Genomic DNA, 21849 nt, shown 5'->3' with positions numbered 1-21849 from the left:
CTAGGTTGGAAATGGAGTAGGTCAAAGCTTCCATGCCAGTCAGTCGTGGGATCAGCCTTGTGAGTAATCACTGTACCTCCAGCCTGGGCAAGATAGGGATTAGTCAATCTTAAAAAAAGTCCAGTCTGAGTCTGTTAAAGGCAGAATCCAGTAGTCAGAAAAACCTGTTTTTTTTTGAGGGGGGAGGAGGAGATTTTTTCACCTCACCCTCAAACTGGCCATTATTTCTACTAGCAGAGGTACTCACTAAGAGAAGCCCCACCTAGCCGTCGAAGAGATGGTTTGGGAGAGTTTAGGCTGGAATCTAGCAGTGGAGTAAGAACCTTGCTACTGAGAGGGAATTTATTTTGACAACTCGGTTAGATTTATCTCCTGTCTGTACATATCTATCTCTTTTCTTTCTGCCAGTGGTCAAGCATCTTAAAGCTGCTTCCCACTTCTATTGTCTGTCTCTCTGTAGTCTGTTGTTTGGGGAGTGTGTGTCTCTGCTCCATCAAGCTCTCTCAAATTGATTCTCCAAATGCTTGATTAGGAGTACCTCCCCAACTGGTTCCATTACTACATATCATGGCCAATGGGAGGGGAGAGCCTTCAAACAATTCAGGGCCCAGGTTATTCCTGCAGTGTTGGCTCAGGCCTTCAAGTGATGCTAACTGAGCGGATTGTGTCTTTCAAAGGTCAAGTGGGAGGTATGGGTAATCACTGTTCATCCAATGACATTGCTTCTGATTTGGTCAGAAAAAGGTTGCTAATACTTCATGAAGGGATAACTGTGAATTACTGTGATTATGTCCTGTGATTATAACAACTGCGGTCGGGAGGGGGAAGGAACTAAATTCCCTTTCCCTTTCAAGGAGAAATAAAATATCATAAACTATCTAAGGACAAATAAAGTAGATGGCCTCATCAACTGTTTTGAAAACCATGTGTTGCTTTTGGATAAGAGATACTGGCAGCTTTGTCTAAATGTTTACCTCAACCCTGCTATCAGATCAAATGGACTTTTTTTTTTAACAATTATAAAAGTATTTGGTCACATCCTCTTCTTTCATGCTCTTGAATAGAGGACATTTTCTCCTTCTAATAACAAACTCTTCCAGCTACCCTCCTTTTCCTCTTCTCCCTTGGCTCCTTTCACCTACCTCTTCCTCTCCTGTGAAAGGTTTTGCTTTCCTATTCTAATTTGGCTTACAATTCTGTTGATTGGCTGTATGTTCTAATAGGATCTGAAGGAACCTCAAGTTCCTACCAGCATGAGCAATCTTCCTTAACTTTTTTTTTGCCTTTTGGTCAGAGTTTCTTTAATTGGCATCAGTGATTTTTTTTTTAATTTTTATTTTTCAACATTCACTTTTATAAGATTTTGAGTTCTAATTATTTCCCCTTTCCCTGTTCCCCCATCCAGCCAAGACAGTAAACAATCTGTTATGAGCTATATATGTACAATCATATTAAACGTATTTCCACATTAGTCATGTTGTGAAAGAAGAATCAGAACAAAAGGGAAAAAAATATGAGAAAGAAAAACAACAACAAAAAAAGAGAAAAATGGTACGCTTTGATCTGTATTCAGACTCTATAGTTCTTTCTCTGGCTGTGGATAGCATTCTCCATCCTGAGTCTTTTGGAATTGTCTTGGATCATTGTATTACTGAGAAGAGCTAAGTCTATCAAAGTTGATCCTCATGTAATGTTGCTGTTACCATGTACAATATTTTCCTGGTTTTGCTCACTTCACTTAGCATGAGTTCATGTAAGTCTTTCCAGGTTTGCCTGAAATCTGTTTGAGAGTTTGATGGAGTAATGAAATAGTATTCCATTACATTCCATTACATTCATATGCCAAAACTTATTCAGCTTTTCCCAAATTGATGGGCATCTCCTCAATTTCCAATTTTTCTCCACCACAAAAAGAGGTGCTATAAGGATTTTTGTACATGTGGGTCCTTTTCCCTTTTTTGTGATCTCTTTGGGATACAAACCTAGTAGTGCTATAGCTGGATCAAATTCCTTAACATGTTAATGAATCTTTTTTTTTTTTCTTTTTGGTTTGGTTACCCAAGTTGTTTGACCCTCAGCCATTGGATCCAGCTGATTCATGAGATTCTCCTTGGACTCTCCAGAAATGCAGGCTGAGAAATTTCTGACACCTTATATGTGTGCAAATGCCATTTATTGGGTTTTAAGTTAATTCTTTAGTCAAGGCCAATGGGTCCTTATTGACTCCAGTTGTTGATATTTTGAATCCTTTCTTCTGGGTTCAAAGCTCAAGATTCCAATTGGAGCACTGAGGTAGCCACTTTCCAGAGCTTCTGTACTCGTTTGATCTAGATCTAGAATGACAATATTTTACTTTCTGCCTATTTGTTGGAAAAAATAGCAACTTTCTATTGCTAATGTGGCTGCTGCCTATTTTGTGATTGTTTCCAGTATATGAAAAAATCCAATTTAGTGCCAGTCATTAATCATCCTTTAAGTCATCTATACCTGAACATGAAAAGTATACATCTTAAGAATATTCATCATGATTACAGTGAAACACAGACAAAAAACACTGACATCAATATGATCAAAGGCTTTTTTTTTGGCCATAATATTAGGGATCAAAGTTATAATTTATATGCCTTCAGAAAGTCCTAGGCTCTCCATAAGCACTCAAATTAATGAACAGTTCTCCTTTAATATTACACTATGGGTATTTGAAAACAGAAGTTTGACTTGTTACTTTGGCATGTAATCAAAGAAGAAACATGCAAACAAATATTAAGCTCAATAGCAAAATCCTCCTGCTTCCCTGCGATTACTGAGAAAACAATAGAAAAGATTAAAACATGATGCCTTATGGTTGTGGCAAAACAGATATAGGTATCAGTCAACTACAATTTAACTTGTTAGATAAAATAATTTATTAATTTATATCCTGACTCTCTCACATGATGAGGAAATCAAACATGAGAAATGATTTACTTCTGTAACAATGGTCAAATCTCAAAATAATAATTGAAGTTTTTTATGTTGGGGAAGGGAAAATTGAAGGTCATGTCAGGGTTTCAAATAGAGAACCTCAGATATCAGGCCTGATGTATATCCAAGTATGTGCTTCAGCATGAGGGTTTTCTTTTGTATCTGCCTTATTCCCTATTGTCTTGGATGTAGCAATTAGTTCTGCTGCTACAGTGTGCTACTCAGTTCCTGGGTACTCAGACACAAAGTTCCTGACACTGACACAAAACCATATGAAAAAGGAATAAGTGCACCAATCCATTTTCCTCTATTATCACAGGAAAGGTACTTTTTTATGGAAGGTCCAACCAACTGGCACTGTCCTTGTCCTATGATTAGAAATGTATACCTTTCTCCTTATTCCCTATGATTCCGAGTCATTTCCTGAAATGAAACCCCCTCTCTCCTGCTACCTTTCTGTTTGCTCTTTTCTGGATTATTAAACCCTATTCTCTAGCTCATTTTCTTGCTTTCCATTGTGCCTAGTGGAACTCTTGTTCTATCATTAATAAACTTACTATATTTTAAATTTCTTCTTTCCCCCCTCTTTCTTGTTGGATTCACAGAAACCTATTTTTCTCCAGAACATATTATGTCCCTGGCAACTCTTTAGTGCTGGTTTAGTCTTCCTAAATGTGCCTCAAACACACTGCTTCCAGGCAGTCTAATCTCTAATCCATCTATACAACTGCCAAAATAATCTAACTAAAGGATAGGTTTGAGTATGTCATTGACTCAACAACCTTCAGTAGCTCCTCACAGTTTTCAGGATGAAATATTAAATTCTAATGCCTTCCAGTATGACTCCTTTCCAGCCTTATCACCTATCTCTCCCCTTTACAAACTATTCTGGCCAAACTGGAATGTGAATTTTTCCTAAATTCAACATTTCATCTTCATTTTCTGTGTATTCACACAGGTTATTTGCCCTTCTGTCCCCTTGCCTTCCCTCCAATATATCCCATGCTCTTTGTCTAAAAAAATATTTATCTTGCTTTAAGAGTCAGTTCAGGGGATACATTTTTTTTTTGTGAAGCCTTCCTAATTTCCTCAATTTTAGTGCATTCTCCCTCTTCTATTTACCCCATATTATACTAATGACCATGTTGTATCTCTTCAACATAACATGTTTTTTGTTACTAGTGTCTAATATATCATACACACAAGAGTTGTTGTTAGAAAGGAGACTAGGCAGCAGGAATGAATTACATTGGATAAAAAGAACTGCTTAACAATGTATATCAGAGATTTAAAGTTGGAAGAGTCTTTAAAGCTCGTCTAGCCCAACCTCTTCATTTTGCAATTATACAACTGAGGCCAAAAGAGGTTAAGAGACTGAACCCAGAGTCACACAGCTTATGGCACAACTTGAACCCAGATCTTCTTGATTTCAAGACCAGCACTCTCAGATGATTCCCTTTGAAGTGTTTGAAATTCTTATTTCTCTGGGTTAAAAAAAATTTCTGCTTCTCTGGAATGGATTAAATGAAACTCTATCTAGGTGGATGGAATGGATTAATTAACTTCTTAACAATTATCAATCATAAAATATTTCTTTTTTGTTTGTTTCATATTTTTGATAGTTTATGTAAGAGATATGGCCCACTTGCAGGTTATGTCAATAATATAATAAAGAGGATAAGATCTTTGTAGCAAATATTTTTTAATGACTTGAGAATTTTGTGGAAGAGTGGGTAAAGATATCTTTCTAATTTGGCTCTTTACTTTTTTTCTCATTTGTGTATGCATGTGTATGTAGATATTTAAATACCTACATATATATATATATATATATATAATATATATATATACATATACATACATACACACACACACACACACACACATATATGCAGCATGAGGCAGCGTAGTGTAATATTTATAGAGAGTTTTTAGAGTTGGGAAAACTTGGATTATAGCCCAATTTTTGGTAGATGTCGGCTTTGTGATGCTGGCCAAGTCTCAATGCTCCAGGTGACTCCAAGACTAAAAGTTAAAGAGATGTCGATCAATATAAGTAGATAAAGTGCTTCTGGCTCCCTACACTGATAAAAATCACAGATTTGGCAAAAATATGTATTATTATAATACACATGTAACTGCACATATGTATTTGTATACACAAGGGGAAAGATTTCATCATCCTACTTGATGCACTTACCAGTGACATTGATGAGATTGAAAAGGAACCTGGCCATGGGATGAGTAAAATAATTTGGCCATGCCTCTGGGAACTTTAAATAGCCAAGTCATGTAGACAGTCCGATATTTGGGAGTCAGAGAGACAAAGACGAAACTAGTAGTTGAGGAAAAGCCTAGCCCTTCAACTCTTTGTGGAGAAGAGGGGATTTTTCTCTCTGCCATTCCCATCAGCCATAGCTTGTAGCAACAGAGTTACTTGCTCAGAAGGACACCCCTCATCCAGTGACTATGGACAGCTCATGGGAGTTTAAGGCACTGCTATGGAAGCAATGGACACATATTTCAGATAGACAAGAATACAGAGAAGGAGTTGTTCAATGTCAAACCTAGCTTCAAGGAGCAAGACTTCTGACAGCTGTGGGGAAAAATAGGAATCACAATCACTTCACTGTATCTTAATGGACCAAGACTGTAGAAATCTTGCAACTACTTGGTGACCCTTATGTAAACAATGAAGTAGATGATCTGATCCAATGTTCTAACAACTACTTTCTGTCCTTGGATAAAAGACTCTGTACTTATGTTTAAATGGGCTTTGTTCACAATTGTAAAAGTACTTGGTCTCTTTCTTTTGTCTCTTCCCCTTTAACAGGGAATATTTTCTTATTCTGATAATAAATCTTACCACTTATTTTCCAAATATTCCCCTTTTCTCTCTTGACTGATTCTTCTCTTTCACTACCCCTCCCTCCCTCTCCTGTTAATGCTTTATTTATCTATCCTAAGTTGCTACAGAATGCTACTGATTGATGGTGCATTCAAAGTGGGCCTGAAAGGTTATAAAAACCATATCTGTACCCTAGGAATCTGAATCTGTTATCAGTGAAAGCAGATTCTGTTGCATTCTAGTAATTCTTTTGACTTTCACTTTGGCTTCCTATTATACACACTTTTTCTCCATCTCCCCACTCCTGCTCAGGTATGCCTCTTCCAAGAGGGTGAGAGAATTCTCTAATAAAGCAAATGTGTGTGTGTGTGTGTGTGTGTGTGTGTGTGTGTGTGTATATATATATATATATATATATATATATATATATATATATATATATATATGTCTATGTGTGTGTGTGTAACTGGCTATGAACTCAACAGATAGCTAGTCCTGGAAAATCCAGAGTTAAACTTCACAGAGGAACAGCCCCTGGGAGCCCAGCTAATCAACTTGACCACCAGAGATGGTAAATCCAGGTGGAAGTTTTATGAGTGCTTCACCAACGAGAAAGAACCCTGAAGCTTGGAAGTACTAAAGGAATGCTTAACCTAGGGCACATGAGTCCCTTATACATGCAGCAATCTACAGTGGTACCCTGTACCTACTTGTCCCAAGGATGCTGGTTAAATTAGTAGAAGAATGTGTCCCAGATTTCTGGACGTGGTAGCCAGGGTGGTGGGCTTTGGTAACTACTGTTCTTTCTATACCTTAAATCCTTTGTTGAAAAGGGTCTAATGGGTATTCATTAATTGGAAATCTACTGAAAGAGGTTTGTGAGGTAGAGCTATGGGAGCCTGGATCCATAGGTAACCTAGTACCTGAAGGAGCAGCTACCTTCTGACAACTTACTAGTGTGAATACAAATTAGAATGATACACACACACACACACACACACACACATATATGTATGTATATGAATATTTATGTATACATATTCAAATGTGTGTATGCATATGCTCAGAAGGGGTATTACACACTTGCCTTTAGAGAATGTGCATATATATTAATATGTATACATATATACACACATATGCATGTATATATGCCTATAGTCTATACTTATAGTTGGAGTTTTCATTATGTTGCTGTTACATTTTAAGCCTAAGGTGAATTGCATTGCAGTATTTAAACACTTTTCTTTTAATGACTGAGATCATCTTGTTCTAGGGTGTGATCATTTTTATTTAAACAATTTCTAGGCATTACTTGCTTGATGTGATCATCATCATTGTGTGTGCCATCGCTGCTTAGTAAATTGAATTTTTTTTTTTGGCTAGGCAATGGGGTTAAGTGACTTGCCCAGGGTCACACAGCTAGTAAGCATTATGTGTCTGAGGCCGGATTTGAATTCAGGTCCTCCTGAATCCAGGGCTGGTGCTCTATCCACTGTACCACCTAGCTGCCCCCAGTAAATTGAATTTAAAGGAATTGAACCTGCCATTAAAACATTATATTCCTTGAAGATAACTCTGTGATATTTTTGTATTATACACCAAGTGCCTGCAGGTGGATAAAATCATGGGCAATGGAGGAGACTAATTAGGAGGCTGGGATAATGGAATAAATATTTAAGCACCTATCATGTGCCAACGCTGTGCTGAGCACTTTACAAATATGATCTCATTTGTTCTTCACGTTAGCCCTGTGAGTTAGGTGCTAATATAGTTCATATTAGGTAGTTGAGGAAACTGGAGCAGACAGAGGTAAAGCGACTTACTACACAGTGACACAGCCATCAACCTAGGATTATGTGGGATCAGTTAGTCAGTCAATAAACTTTTATGAAGTGTTTCCTAGGTGCCAGGTACTGTACTAGTGCTGGGAATCCAAAGAAAGACAAACACTTGGTCCTTAACCCCAAGGAGCTTATATTCTAATGGGAAAGACAATATGTAAATGACTATATAATCCCTACACAGACCGACAGATAGATAGTAAGCATTAAAATTGAATAATGAGGAAAGCTGTGTTCAAAAATATTATTTGTTGCTAACGTTCATATTTTTAATACTAAAAGACTCTTTTCATGTCATGTTGGTGTTTATTTTGTGATTCCTAGAGTTGCAAAATAACAGTGAGGGCTGACTGTTTGAGTTAACAGTAACATGCAAGAGGAACAATTTTCAAAGGCAGGAGAATGCCCCTCTTGCATGTTGCTTAGGGTAGGTGAAAGACAGATCTTGACTCTGAAGGAGTGGAAAATCTCAGTTTATCCTTTTATTCAAGCAATAATAAAGCTGGGAAGATGAAGTATAGTGGAGAGGAAAGAGCACCGGCTCTGGAACTTGCTTGCTGTGTGACCTTGGACAAGTCACTTCTTCATTTCCTCATCCCCAAGATGAGGGGGTTGGACTAGGTGCACTCAATTGCCCTGCTGCCTTCTAAGTCTCAATCTATGATCTTGAGCAAAGGGGATTTGTCAAAACATATGGATCATGTTAATATAATGTAGCTACTGAAAAGATGACAAATTTCAGCCTTGATTTGTTAGTGTGCTAAAATTACAAGTCAAATTCATAGAAAAGATTATTGATTACAGTCTTTGTAATAGTAAAAGTTCATTAGCTTGACAAATGCCCCCTATATGCCAGACACTGTACTAAGTGCTAGTGACCCAGTCCCTGCCCTCAGGACACATACATTCTACTCATTTAATTGCTGTTATTTTCCCAGATGGCACTATATGTATCAGAGAAATATTAAATCACAGAGCAGAAGCCATATAGCTCATCTCATGATTGAAGAAGAAACCCTTCTACAACCTGTTTATTAAATGATCATTTAGTCTTTGCTTGAAGACCTTAAGGGAGGGGGAAGCAGGTATGTGCTGGAGTCAGCTCCAACTAGTTCTTGAGAGCTGATTGTTAAATTATCAGTGAGAGCATTTACACCTTAGAAATTAGCAAACTACAGACCAGGCCCCATTATTGTTTTGTTGATTGTCTAGACTTAGGAAAGCCATAGCAAAAAATGTTAATGATGAAGATTCAACTTAAAGAGCATGACAGACATTTTTTGAGAGCCAATCGTCAAACAGTTACCAGCGCACCACTGAAGGGAAACCCACTCACTGCCTCTATTCCAATTTGGAATAGCTCTAATGTTGTGATTTTTCTCTTTATAGCATTAAGGCTAAAATTGCCCATCTGCAAATTTCACCTATTGCTGCTAATTTTACCCTCTGGGGCCAAGCAGAACAAGATTAAGTCCTCTTTCAGTTGCTAGTAGGCCCTTAATAAATGTTTTCTGAATGAATAAATGAAGATTAAGGAAAATGGCATTTACTAGAAATCATTTAATGAAGCAGGGTGGTGTCTCCCCTCTGTCTGTCCCCCTGCATTGACCCTTCCAAATTTCTGAAGAACTGATTATCACAGTAGCTTTGTGGAATTGAAGAAATCTTGTTAGGGGAGCATACCTTGTACTATTAGTCTTGCAACTCTGATCCCTAAAATGCTCATGAAGATGAAAGCAGTTGTTCATGGTAGATTTCTTTGTAATTTATAATTTAATACTGTGATATGGATGACCAAGTAGTAGCCTTTCAAGATTTTTGAATAAGTGCAGTTTAGCTAGTAGATGAGAATTCTGGACTTGGAGTCAGAAATACTTTAGGATGAATCTTTCAGACATGAGCTGTGTAACCCAGGCAAATCATTTAACCACTTTCCCCTTCAGTTTCCCTTTCTGTAAAATGGGGATAAAATAGCACCTATCTCACAGGGCTATTATGAGTTTATCAGTTAACATGTGTACTTTGCAAACCTTAAAATACTATAAATGTTAATTACTATTATTTGTATTATTCATATCTATTCTATACATTGGTATTGTCCTTTTGTCTAGATTTATATGGCAAACCTGAAAAAATGTGATGAGGTAGCAGATAAAATGTAGAGACTGCAGTTCTTCATCCCCCAGAATATGATGACATGAAAGTGAACATGATCAAAGCAGGATACAGTAGGAGTTGAATTTGTGACATTTTTTGTTATAATAATAATAACAGCTAGAATTTATATAGCTCTCTAAGACTTATGATGTCTTTTATGAATATTATCTTACTTGATTCTTACCTGGGAGATAGGTGCTATTATTATCCTCATTTTACAGGTGAACACATTGAGACAAACAGAGATTAAGTGACTGTCTCATCATCATACACCTAGCAAGAGTCTGAGGCAGGATTTGAATTCAAGTTTTCCTGACTTCAAGTCCAGGGCTTTCTCCCCTATATCAGCTAACTTCCTCCATTACTTTCCTTAATAAAGTATTCTGAAAAATAATGGAATCTATATGATTATCATGAGTTCTATGGTGTCATATACCCTTATGTGTATGTGTATATATTAAAATGTATTCATATGTATGTGCATCTATGTAAATAGACAAATATTCTCATGTATATTTATGCATACATACATATATGCATGTGTGTATAGACATACACATACACATGCCTGGAAGATTCTCCTTCCTCCTGACTCTGACCTCTCTGGCTGCCTTTAAGTCCCAATCTTAAATCCTGCGTTTTATAGAAAGCCTCCGCTAATCACTCTTAAGTCCAGTGCTTTCCTTCTCTCTTTTAATTATTTTGTATTTCTCCTATGTATAGCTTGCTTTGCATATATTTGTTTGTATATTGTCTCTTCCATTAGATAGTAATCACCTGGAGGGCAGGGACTGTCTTTCATATCTTTTTGTATTTTCAAGCATTTAGCACAGTGCTTGACACTTAGTAGGTACTTAATAAATGTTTATTGAATGAATACACACACATAAGCGTATATATACGTATGTGTATATGTATATATACACACACATACATATTTATCTCATTCAGTACTTTAAATTTAGTAATAGTAGCATGTTTCATCGTTGGTCACTGGAATCACGAATGGTCATTGTACTGATTGTAATTCTCACAACTTTCAAAGTTTGCTCTTACAGTGTCATCATTGTATAAACTGTTCTAGTTCTGTTCATTTAACTTTTCATTAGTTTGTAAAAGTTCTCAAACTTGTTTATATGTATAATATTGATGTTTTAGTAAAAATTGTTTTGGTTCTGCTCATTTTAATTTGCATTAGTTTGAATACATTTTCCATGTCTTTTTTGAAATTATCCCTTTGTTAATTTCTTACAGCACAGTAATACTATATCAGATTAATATATCACAACTTATTTAGCCATTTTTCAATTGTTAGACAACCTTAGTTTACAATTTTTTCTTACCACAAAAAAAATCTGCTGCAATTATTTTTATACATAAAGAAACATTTCCTTTTTCACTGAGCTGTCTCGTGTATAGGCCTAGCAGTTGCGTAGCCAGATCAAAGGGCACGTACTGTTCAGTAAAATTTTGTGTGTAATTCCAAATTACTTTCTAGATTGGTTTTATCCATTTATAGTTCCACAAGCAAAAGGAGATAGTAAGAGTAATTCTGTTTAAAATTACAGAATGTATAAAAATACTTTGGAATCTACCTTTGAAGATATACATAAGAACTATATAAATGCAACTACAAACAATATTTTGCAGAAATAAAGCAGGCCTAAGTAATTGAAAAATATTAATTGCTCATGGGTTGGAGGAGCCAATAAAATAAAAAATGGTAATACCACCTAAATCAATTTACTTATTCAACGTCATACCAATCAAACTAGAACTAGGAAAAACAATAATTAAGTTCATATAAATGGTAGAAAAGGCCAGGAATCTGAAGAGAAATAATGAAAAGAAATGTAAATGAAGGGGGCCTAGCAGTTCCAGATATCAAACCATACAGCAAAGCAGGTATTATTAAAATAGCTTAGTGCTGGTTAGGAAATAGAGAGATTGATCAGTGGAATAGATTAAGTACACTGCACACAAAAGCAAATATATATAATAATCTAGCATTTAATAAGCAGAAAGATCCCAATTATTGGGAAAATAGACTCATTATTTGACAAAAATTGCTGGGAAAACTGGATAGCATTGTGAAAGAAATTAGATTTAGAACAACACCTCACACCTTAAATAAAGATAAGGTCCAAAAGGACAAATAACGTAGATATGAAAGGTCACATCATAAACAAATTAGCAAAACATGGAATAAATTACCTGTCAGATCTCTAATTCAGAGAAAAATTCATGACCAAACAAGAAATAGAAAGAAGGATCATGTAAAATAAAACGGATAATTTTGGTTACATAAAATCAAAAAAGTTTTGCTCAAACAGACCTGATAAAGCTAACATTAAAAAAGAAAACAACTAAGAAAATTTTCCAATAATTTTCTCTGATAGTTTCATTAGATAAATGACATTCAGGAGCCAAAAAGATCTCGGTAGACTAGAATTATGGACTAAATACATTAAACTGAAATCTAATAGGGATCAATCAATCAAGAACATTTTTTTTTTAAGGCAATTGGGGTTAAGTGGCTTGCCCAGGGTCACACAGCCAGTAAGTGTGAAGTATTTGGTCTGAGGCTGGATTTGAACTCAGGTCCTCCTGACTTCAGGGTCAGTGCTCTAGGTACTGTGCCATGTAGCTGCCCCAGTCAAGAACAATTTTAAAGTACCTGCTATGTGCCAGTCTCTCTGATAAGCTGGGAATACAAAAAGAGGTAAAAGTCCCTGCTCTCAAGGAACTTACAGTCTAATGGGGGAGATAATATGTAAACAAATATACACAAAGTAAGCTATATACAGAATAAATAGGAATACATGTAAAGTTTTACCTATAGATTTTTCAAAAAATCAGCTTTAATGGTACAGCATGGTAGAGAGGTATAACAAGGTAACTGTTGGAGTGAAAATGATACGGATGTTTCATACCCCAATTGATTATTGGCCTGCAGCTATGAACAGATAGTTCTCAAGGAAAGAAATCCAGGCTATCTGCAGTCATATAAAAAAAAATATTCTCCAAATCACTACTACAGACATGTAAATTAAAGCGATTCTGAGATTCTACCTCCTACCTATCAGAGTGGCAAAGGTACCAAAAAGGGAAAATGACAAATATTTGAGAGGTTGTGGGAAAACAGGCCACTTTTATATCACCTTTTATTATTCAGGATAATAAAAGCTAGAAAGGATGGTTAATACACATTGGATTATAGAGTCAGTATCCAAAAAGATTTCAGTAGCCTAGAATGCGGGGCCAAATGTAATAAGATTAAATCTAATAGCAATAAATGTAATGTCTTAGTTACATGTTCCAAAAATCTTTAATGGTACAGCATGGGCAAAGTATAGCAAGGCCACAGTTGAAGAGGAAAGGAAATGGGTGTTTCAGTAGACCATATTCCCAATATGCACAACACCCAGAAAAGCTAATGTTATCTGAGGCTATCCTGAGAGGTATCTTGTCCAAAATCACCACTCTGCCCTGCCAACATGACATTTGGAATACTGTGTTCAGTTCCAGGTACACATTTTAGGAAGAGAATTGATTAGCACATTTAAAAAAGATTGATCAGAATTGAGAGGGGACTGGAGACCATACCATAAGAAGATAGAACGAAGTATGTTTTGTCTGGAGAAGGAAAGACTTAGACTGACTACCTTTCATTGATTATAGCAGTGATTTTTTTGTCACTATGGTTTTTGAAGTTCCTTCTAAAATTTTGTGATTCTGTGATTTTGCTTCCCTTTTTTGAATAAAGACCTTACTCATAATAGTAGAAATGAATCATGTCAGGATAATAGCAGTGTACTCAGTGATGGATCAACTTCATGTAGATGTAATACATGAACTTGAAGAAGCCATTTTTTCCATCTCAGTACAGTCAAACTTTCCAGTCAGCAGGGTTGAACAATTAAAGCAATATTAGGTGCTGATTTCACATTTAAATGGTCAGGTTTCCATTTCTTGATCTCTCCCTATTATCCTTGATATCAAGGATGCACATTTAATTTTCCCTGTCCCTTTAATATTGAACTAGCCCCCAGGTATGCTTACTGTTAAATGTTTTACAATGACCTCTCTGAAGGAAAAATAAAAGTACACATGACACATTTTAAAGTTCATTTCCATTATTGACATTTCTCCATCACTTTCTTAACTGTAGACATCATCAAAACAATAAATCAAGCCATGGTTTGTGGCATTTGTCGATTACCAAAGTGTAAATGCTTACACTGAAAATGAAACTATCAGTTCTTGAGAGGTGGTTCAGTCTGATTCCAGTACATCCCCTTCTCATATCCATAGGATATATGAGCTGCTGATATAGCACAGACCCATTGCAAGAGAAGGAAATGGCACCCAGGCTATTGTGAGCTCAAGCACCATGACTTCAACCTCTGCCTCCTTATAAATCCCCTATTCTATCTTTCTCCATCACTCCCACAGTCATCATGCTCCTGTGCTGGGCTTGCTCCCTGGGGCATTAAGGGGCATTAACAATCCATCATCAGGCCAATACTTTGTCACTTTTTTCATGGATCAAATGCTTTCTTTTTTAAACATTTTGTTTTTTTTATTGACATAAGAGAACCACTGATATTCCTTCTAAGGATTCTTTTTAGTAATACCTTTGTCAGCTGTTTCTGACACTTTTATAGAAACATATCTTTCAATAAAACCTTAAAAGGAGAAAATGAAAAGTAAGCAACTTTAAGAGGACTATTTAATTTCTCCAGAACAAATGCAATACTGTTTAACTCATTTAAATAACTAGTGCTTATTAAATCCTAGGCCAAAAATTTGAGAAGTACTATATGAATCTGCTTTGTTAAATTATTTCTTGTGCATTGGATTATCAAAGCTACAAAGTTTGCTTGTGTGTTTAGCAGTTTGGGAATATTAAAGGGTGAATAAGTAGTTGACAAATTTATTTTTTTCCTGCTCAACAATCCTGAAACTGTTAGTTCAGGTGCTAAGCTGCCAGCATGACCAAATATTTTTTTTAAATGGATTTGCTAAGCTGCTTAATGCTATACAATATCTCTTAATGATTAGTTTCATGGCAACAATTCCTTTTCAGTAGGAGTGCATGTTTCTTGGATATATTATTTTCTTCCTGTTTACAACCCTGCTACCAGCAGAATAGCTGATATTTATTAGATGTCTGAAGAAATGTGTTGGAGTGATAGCATAATAATATTTCTATCAGATTTATGCAGTCTCTTTTGAAAAATTCAGCATTTATTGTTTAATTCTTACTTCTATACTTGCATTCCCTTATATCATATATTTGTCTCTCCTTCATTTTCTCTCCAACTGAAATCACACTTATCCCATCCCAATCGTGACATGTCCAATTCAAAATGAAGTCAAGCTCTGTCTGCATCTTTTATCTGTTCTACAGCAAAGGAAAGGGAAAAGGAATAAAAGAATGTAAGTGTGGCACTGAACAATAGGAGTGCCAGCCGTACCAAGGAACAGATGCTGTTTGATGGCCTGTCATATGGTTGGCACTTACCATGTACTGGAGTGAATGTTGTTTATAAAATGAGTATAAAACATTGTGAGTAAAAAAGTTCCAGATACAAAAGCTTGTATTTGTATAATAGGGCACTAGATTCTGTTCCCTCAGGATAAGATACCACTGTCTCTAATTTAAAGATTAGGAAACAGACTCTTAGAAAAGTTAAGTACTAGAACTCAGTTTACTCTATTAGGTAGTATGGTAGTCAGGATACTAGCTTAAACAGTATTCAACCCTTTGAGATCACATTATTTGAATTCACAACTGCGTGTTTCCATTGGGGCTGGAACCAATGATCATATTTTACACAATTATAACTTCGAATATTGTGAATTCAACTACTTCGTGGGACCACTTCATGGGCTTCATCATTTGAATGAATCTGGACCCTGCTCTACCATATTGTCTGAAGGATCATCTAGGTTGTATATAGATGGCTTAGGAAGCAGTGTATAATGTAACCACAATTTATCAAGAATGACTGGGGAGAGGGTTCTTATTGGTTAAGTTTCTCATTAAGTTCAGGTTAGCTAGGAATCACTAAATCAAACAATATATCAACAGGCATTGACTAAGCACCAAACACTATGTTATGGGGATAAAAAAAATAGAATGTCCCGGCCCTCAAGAAGCTTCCACTTTATTGGGGGAGACAATATATATAAATAAACAGAATGAACACAGGGTAATTTGTGGGGAATAGCAAATGTAGGGGCAATCTACTACAAAGAGTGGGGATAGAATCAAGAGGACATATACAGGGGTTATGACCTAAATAAGTTATGTATTAGGCAATGTAAGACAAGTTATCAGGTAGCAATTTTAATTTGATTTAATTAAATAGCCATTTAATTTGAACACAAAAACAATTTCTTTACACAACCAGGTTTCATTTAAAGTCCTCTTGCCTCAGGCATCCTCTTTGGATTGCCTGTGTTAAATGTTTTAAATGTGTACTATTATGCTATCACTGGCTATAGTTTTTTTTTAAATTAAAGATAAGATTTCAATTGTTCAAGGTTCAAGACAACAAAATTTGAGTAGATGAAGAACAAATTCCATTTCAGTTAAAACAAATACAGGAGAAAAAATGGATAAGGAGGCCTTTTCCATTTCATAACATCATAAAGTAACCAATTCTTTTTACATGCCATGTTCCTTTCTGGCAAACCGGTTAGCACCACTTGATGCTAACAAAAATGTACTAACAAACTCATGCTATTTATGGACCCTTCCCCTCAAAACGTTGACTCAAATCACATTCTTAATGTGAAAGATGTGCGCTTGGAAATGTGGCAGAAAAAAAGAAGTGTCCAGAACAGATTCTTGCATTGTCTCTATAAGACAAAATGTGGAGCAGTCAGTCTGTGTATTTGTTTTAAAGAAACAGATACACAGTTTCTAAAGGAAGATACTCCTTAGGACAGATAGATTTTTTTCATTAGTATTATTTAAGGGATAGATGATAAGGAACCTGTCCTCCCAACCTGACCACCCTGGTTTTTGAAAAGTGATGGAAAGAATTGCAGAAATTAGAAGATCTAAAATATGGTGCCAGCCCCTCTCCATTATTTTGAGGAGACTCAAGTATACAATTTTTGTGGTAGTATGAAAATATCTGGGGACACATTTTTCAACTAGTAGTCTACAAACCTTTTTGATCCTACGTAAGTATTAATAAAGAATTTTTACATACATTTACCCTCTCTATTTATAAATTATGTATATGTATAATTATTACTAAGGTGTTATACACATCATAGAACAGATATAAAATTAGAAATTTGAAAGGAATTCAATAAGGTTGAAATAAAATATTTTAAATTTTACTTTATTCATAAACATAGAGGTATGCATATTATGGTAGGCATGATGAAACAGTGATTTGGCATATTCTTATCAATAATTCTTGCTGAAATGTTACTTTGTTCTGTATCTCCCCTTTTAAGCCACCAATAAGTATTAAGGCAGCTATGATTCTCTAAGCACTTTTTTTCCTTTAGGAAAGCATGCTTCTTAGCTAGTCTTCAGGTTCTTCCCCTATAACATTTTTTGAGTGTACTTGCTGGGCATTCAGATTTCAAACTCTTCTTCAGTCTCAGAAATTTCTGCAGAAACATTTCTCTTGTGGGTAGCCTTCTTGTCATTCTTGCATAATGATAAGAACCACTACCAGGCCCAAAGTTTTGGAGAATTGTGCCCTCTCTGTATCCACTAAAGGGCATCTCCTAGCTTTGGACACATGTGCACTGGTAAATCAGGCCCAGTCCTATGAGTGTCTAACCTTTGAAGTGAAAGATTGGGCTTTGGTCTCATTGGCTATTTGAACCTTCCACCATCGGGAAAAAAAATTACTTAAAGCTCATGTTTTGGCTCATGACTAGGGTGTCCCTAAAGAGGGAGAGGGGTAGGAAGTTACTCAATTATACGATATGAATCAGGAATAGGACAGCTACAGGAAAGCATAAGACTAATCAGGATTGAGTTACATATATTACTAGAAATTTCCAGGCAAGTTCCAGTACACACTTCTTGGAATGGCCCCTTATGAGCCTATTCCCACACATTCTCCAACCCCTGCTATAGTTGGATTGAATCCCCAGATATATAAACTGTTAGAATGTTATTTTTCTCTTTTATAGGAGCAGCAGATCTGACTCTTCATCCAAATGGTGCACAGCTGGTTGCAATTAGGGAGCAATTTTCTGACAAGTTACAGAAGTACGTGGCCTAAGTCCATCTTTCCATGGAGGCCCTGAGTGGCTGATAGCATTAGAGGTAACAGCAGAGACTGGCCTCAAAGACCATCTCATCTGCACCCGTAGCCTCTTGCCATTTTCCATTGCCTTTGATTTTATCTGTGGGAACTCAAGACAAGCTGTAACCTAGATGAACCCAGACACCAGATTAACCATAATTATAGAGTCAGTCTTGAAAAATTGACCAATGACTCAAAGTCCACATAGAGGACCAAAATAAGATTAGGAGATGAAGCTTCAGCTTCCCACTCTTTTTCTTCTGCAAAAACAAAACTGTGAAAAGAGGTCAGCCTCAGAACCAAAAAGGTAATTGAACTCTGCCCTACTGTCTGATTCTCTACCTTCATTTTCTACCTTTTTCTCAATGATGTGATATTGATCTCAGTGAGAACATTTTATTTTTGGAAATAATTTCACTGTTCATTGTTTTAGTCTCCATAATAGACTGCATTATGGTACTCTGTTTGGCATTTGAAGTTCTTCACAACCTGCTTCTAGTCTATCCATTTATTCTCATTATATGCTACTTGCCTTCAGACTCCTATGATCCAGTCCAACTGGCCTTCTTATTGCTCCTCATACATGGCCTGCAATCTCCCTTCTCTGTTTTTTGTTTGTTTGTTTGTTTTGCACTGATTTCCTCTATGTCTGAAATGTGTTCAGTCCTCAATTCTTCTTCTTAGGATTCTGAGTTTTCTTCAAGACTCATTTCAAGCATCCTTTTCTACTTGAAGTCTTTATTAATTTCCCCATATGCTAGTGCCTTTCTTCCCAAATCATCTTGTATGTATTTTGCACATTCTCATATATGTACACATACCTCCAACAGCTAGATTGCAGCTCCTCAAGGTCAAGGAATATTTCACTTTTTTTTTTATCCCAAGGCCTTATAAAGTTTCTGGAAAATAGTAGGTGCTTAATAAATGCTTGCTGGTGGATCTAATGATTTTTACTTTCTTCCCGCCTACTAAGACCCATGGCTAGGCTTTGCTTCTCCTAAGTGCAACCTCCTTGTCCCCACTGCCCTCCTTCTGTTGCTCATCTCTCCCACTGTTATCTCTTGCTGTCACCACAGCACTCAGCTTCAGTTCCCATTTGGGTTACCACTGCCCACCCAATCCACAATTCAGGTCCCTTATTCATCTTGCATGTGTCTTCATGGCTGCTGCTATCTGTCCAGCCTTTAGAGAGAACTTGGGAGGGAGAAAGAAAGCATTAGGACCCCACTGGACCCTTTGCCCCTGTTGCCCCTTAGCGTCCTCAGATAATAGGGCCACTTGGCCTCAGCCCCAGATTATAATTGGCCCAAGGTAGTAGGACACATTAACCTCTTTATTGCTGTCACTGCCGTCATCTCCATCACAGACATCTCTTTTAGCTTGCTCTTTCCCCCAGATCTATGACAACAGGGTCCATATGCCTCCTATTAGGGCTATATTCCTCTCCCAGATCCCTTGCTTAGCTAGCATTTGTCTTCAGAACCAGGACTCCTCAGAAAAGCAGCCTCTGGTTGAAACTGGGTTTGCTGTAGTGGAGAGGCCTGGCAATGCTCTTGTTTTCTTCATGAACCCCCATCAATTGTCTTACATGGTCCTTAGGGTATGCACTCCCTACTTTAAAGACTAGGCAACTTCCACTGGCATTTCCCATACACTTTTCCTTTTGGTGAATGTACAGATAGTTTTTTTAAAGCTATTTTTTCCGGGACATTTTTAAATGAGGATGCAGATGGTTATAAGTGAATGCTTAATTTTAAGTAAAATAAATGTGTAAAAATCTAAACAAATAGAAATAGCTCATATTTATGTAGTACTATATAGTTCATAATACTGTGTTTCCTTTCCGTCTCTTCCCTCAGGCCAATCATATAAGCATTTTGCTCCTCAGTAAAAATGGAGATAAAAATAATGATGAATTTCTGATATTCATAATGATATGAAAACCACAATAATAATAATACTTATTGTGTTTGAAAATCTGTGCAGTATAGAAGTCTGCTTTCCTGCTAGATTTCATTGCATATCATGATGATAACTAAAACTTTTTTCATATTTAGATCTTGAAGCAACTTAAGGTAATCATTTTGTACATGAATTCTCTCTAATCTGTAACACTGTCATTGCCATGAAGACACCACAGGTTCACTTTCCCACCATCTTTCCCATTGGATCCTAGCACAATGTATTAAGTATATGATAGATGTTTGTTTAATTGAACTATAGTGGGCAGCAGGTGTAGGGTTTGGGGCTGAATCTAAATTCACACTAGGAGACTGCAGGCTAGTTTGATAAGGTCCTTCTCTCATTGGAAGAAAGGACATTTAGGTAGACAATGAATATCCATGAGTGCATATCTCTTTCCCCACTTCTCCCATTACTAAAGAGATTTTCCCATCCCCTATGATTAGGGGGTGATTATGATTTTGTCTTGTCATCCATTGTTATAAGAGTTGCAGATCTATTTGTCTATTTCAATCTAAAACTCCAAAGTCCCCAGCAATTGCAGATGTAGATGGTTAGGCTATGTCTGGATAGAACTGACTTCCTGAGAGCAGTTACATGGGCAGATTCATTTTCTCCTGAGCCAATGGATGACAGAAAAGCAGAATAGACATCTGCTTGTTCATATGATTTGAATATTATTCAATAAACCGTATATTTAGATTTACGTTGTGTGAGGCTCAGTCTCTATTCTCTGCCCTTGAAGTTATAAACCTGGCTAACACAGAAATTTACTAGAAGTATTTTTTAAAAAATAAATCCTTGATGAGAGTTTCCCCTTGATTTTCCCCTTTCTCCTAAAGGTAGGATATTGATGGAAAAAAAAATTCTAAACTAAAAATGACTTGGTAAGCTTGGCTAACTAAAACTTTGCCTTTAAATCAAATGTCTACCTGAAAAATGCAAAAGTATCTTTCTAAACTGCATTTGACAATTAGCCTCTAGGTGAAAAAAATCTAAATTTTGTGATATGTATACACATTTTAGAAAAGGGTTAAAGAAAACAGTCTCTTGGCATAAACTATGAGATTTGCCATTCACAAATATGAAACCTACTGGCAGGGGACTTTCAAGAATACAGTTCAGTTTAAAAAGTTAAATAAAGCCTTGGGATTAGGTTTGGTCTGGAACTCTACCAAAGATTTGATCTCTCGGTAAGAACCTATACCGGTATTTTCAATGTTTTTGCTTTTACTTGTTAGTCTTCATAATAGAGCACTTTTCTGTCTTGATGAGGTGTTAAAATGCTAAGTGCACATACCATTTTTATAAAAGGATTGCTAAACAAACATACTTAAAATAAAATAAAATTCCAATTATTTTCTTTTTTCTCAAATCAATTAGGCATTCTGAACTAAAAGCCAATGAATTGACTGAAGGATATCCAAAAACTTATACTAGTTTCAAAATTGTGCCCAAATGAATATGCAATATGTTGGCAGTTGAATTAAAATACCTATTCTAATAACTTTATGGAAAAGGGAAAAGGGTAAAAAAATTGAGTGCTATGGCATGAATCCCAGGTACCTTAAAAGCCTTCTTAGACCTGTATATGGTTTAGTTCATAGTATACTTAAGAGTATTTCTTCTTGCAGGGCTGAACATTTCTGGAAAGTTTGTGTATGTGGGAGCCACATCCATGAATGTGCTTTAGTGTACTGCCTTTCAATGATCATTGTTTTTCGAAGGGTCAGAACTATTTATAGAAATAGCCAAAATTTCCTTAAAAGAAATTGGAAGTTCCTTC

The sequence above is a fragment of the Phascolarctos cinereus genome, unplaced genomic scaffold (assembly GCF_003287225.1).
Source record: "Phascolarctos cinereus isolate Bilbo 61053 unplaced genomic scaffold, phaCin_HiC Scaffold_4;HRSCAF=312, whole genome shotgun sequence".
Taxonomy (NCBI): domain Eukaryota; kingdom Metazoa; phylum Chordata; class Mammalia; order Diprotodontia; family Phascolarctidae; genus Phascolarctos; species Phascolarctos cinereus.
The sequence above is the reverse complement of the archived record's forward strand: the minus strand, read 5'-3'. Positions refer to the sequence as shown.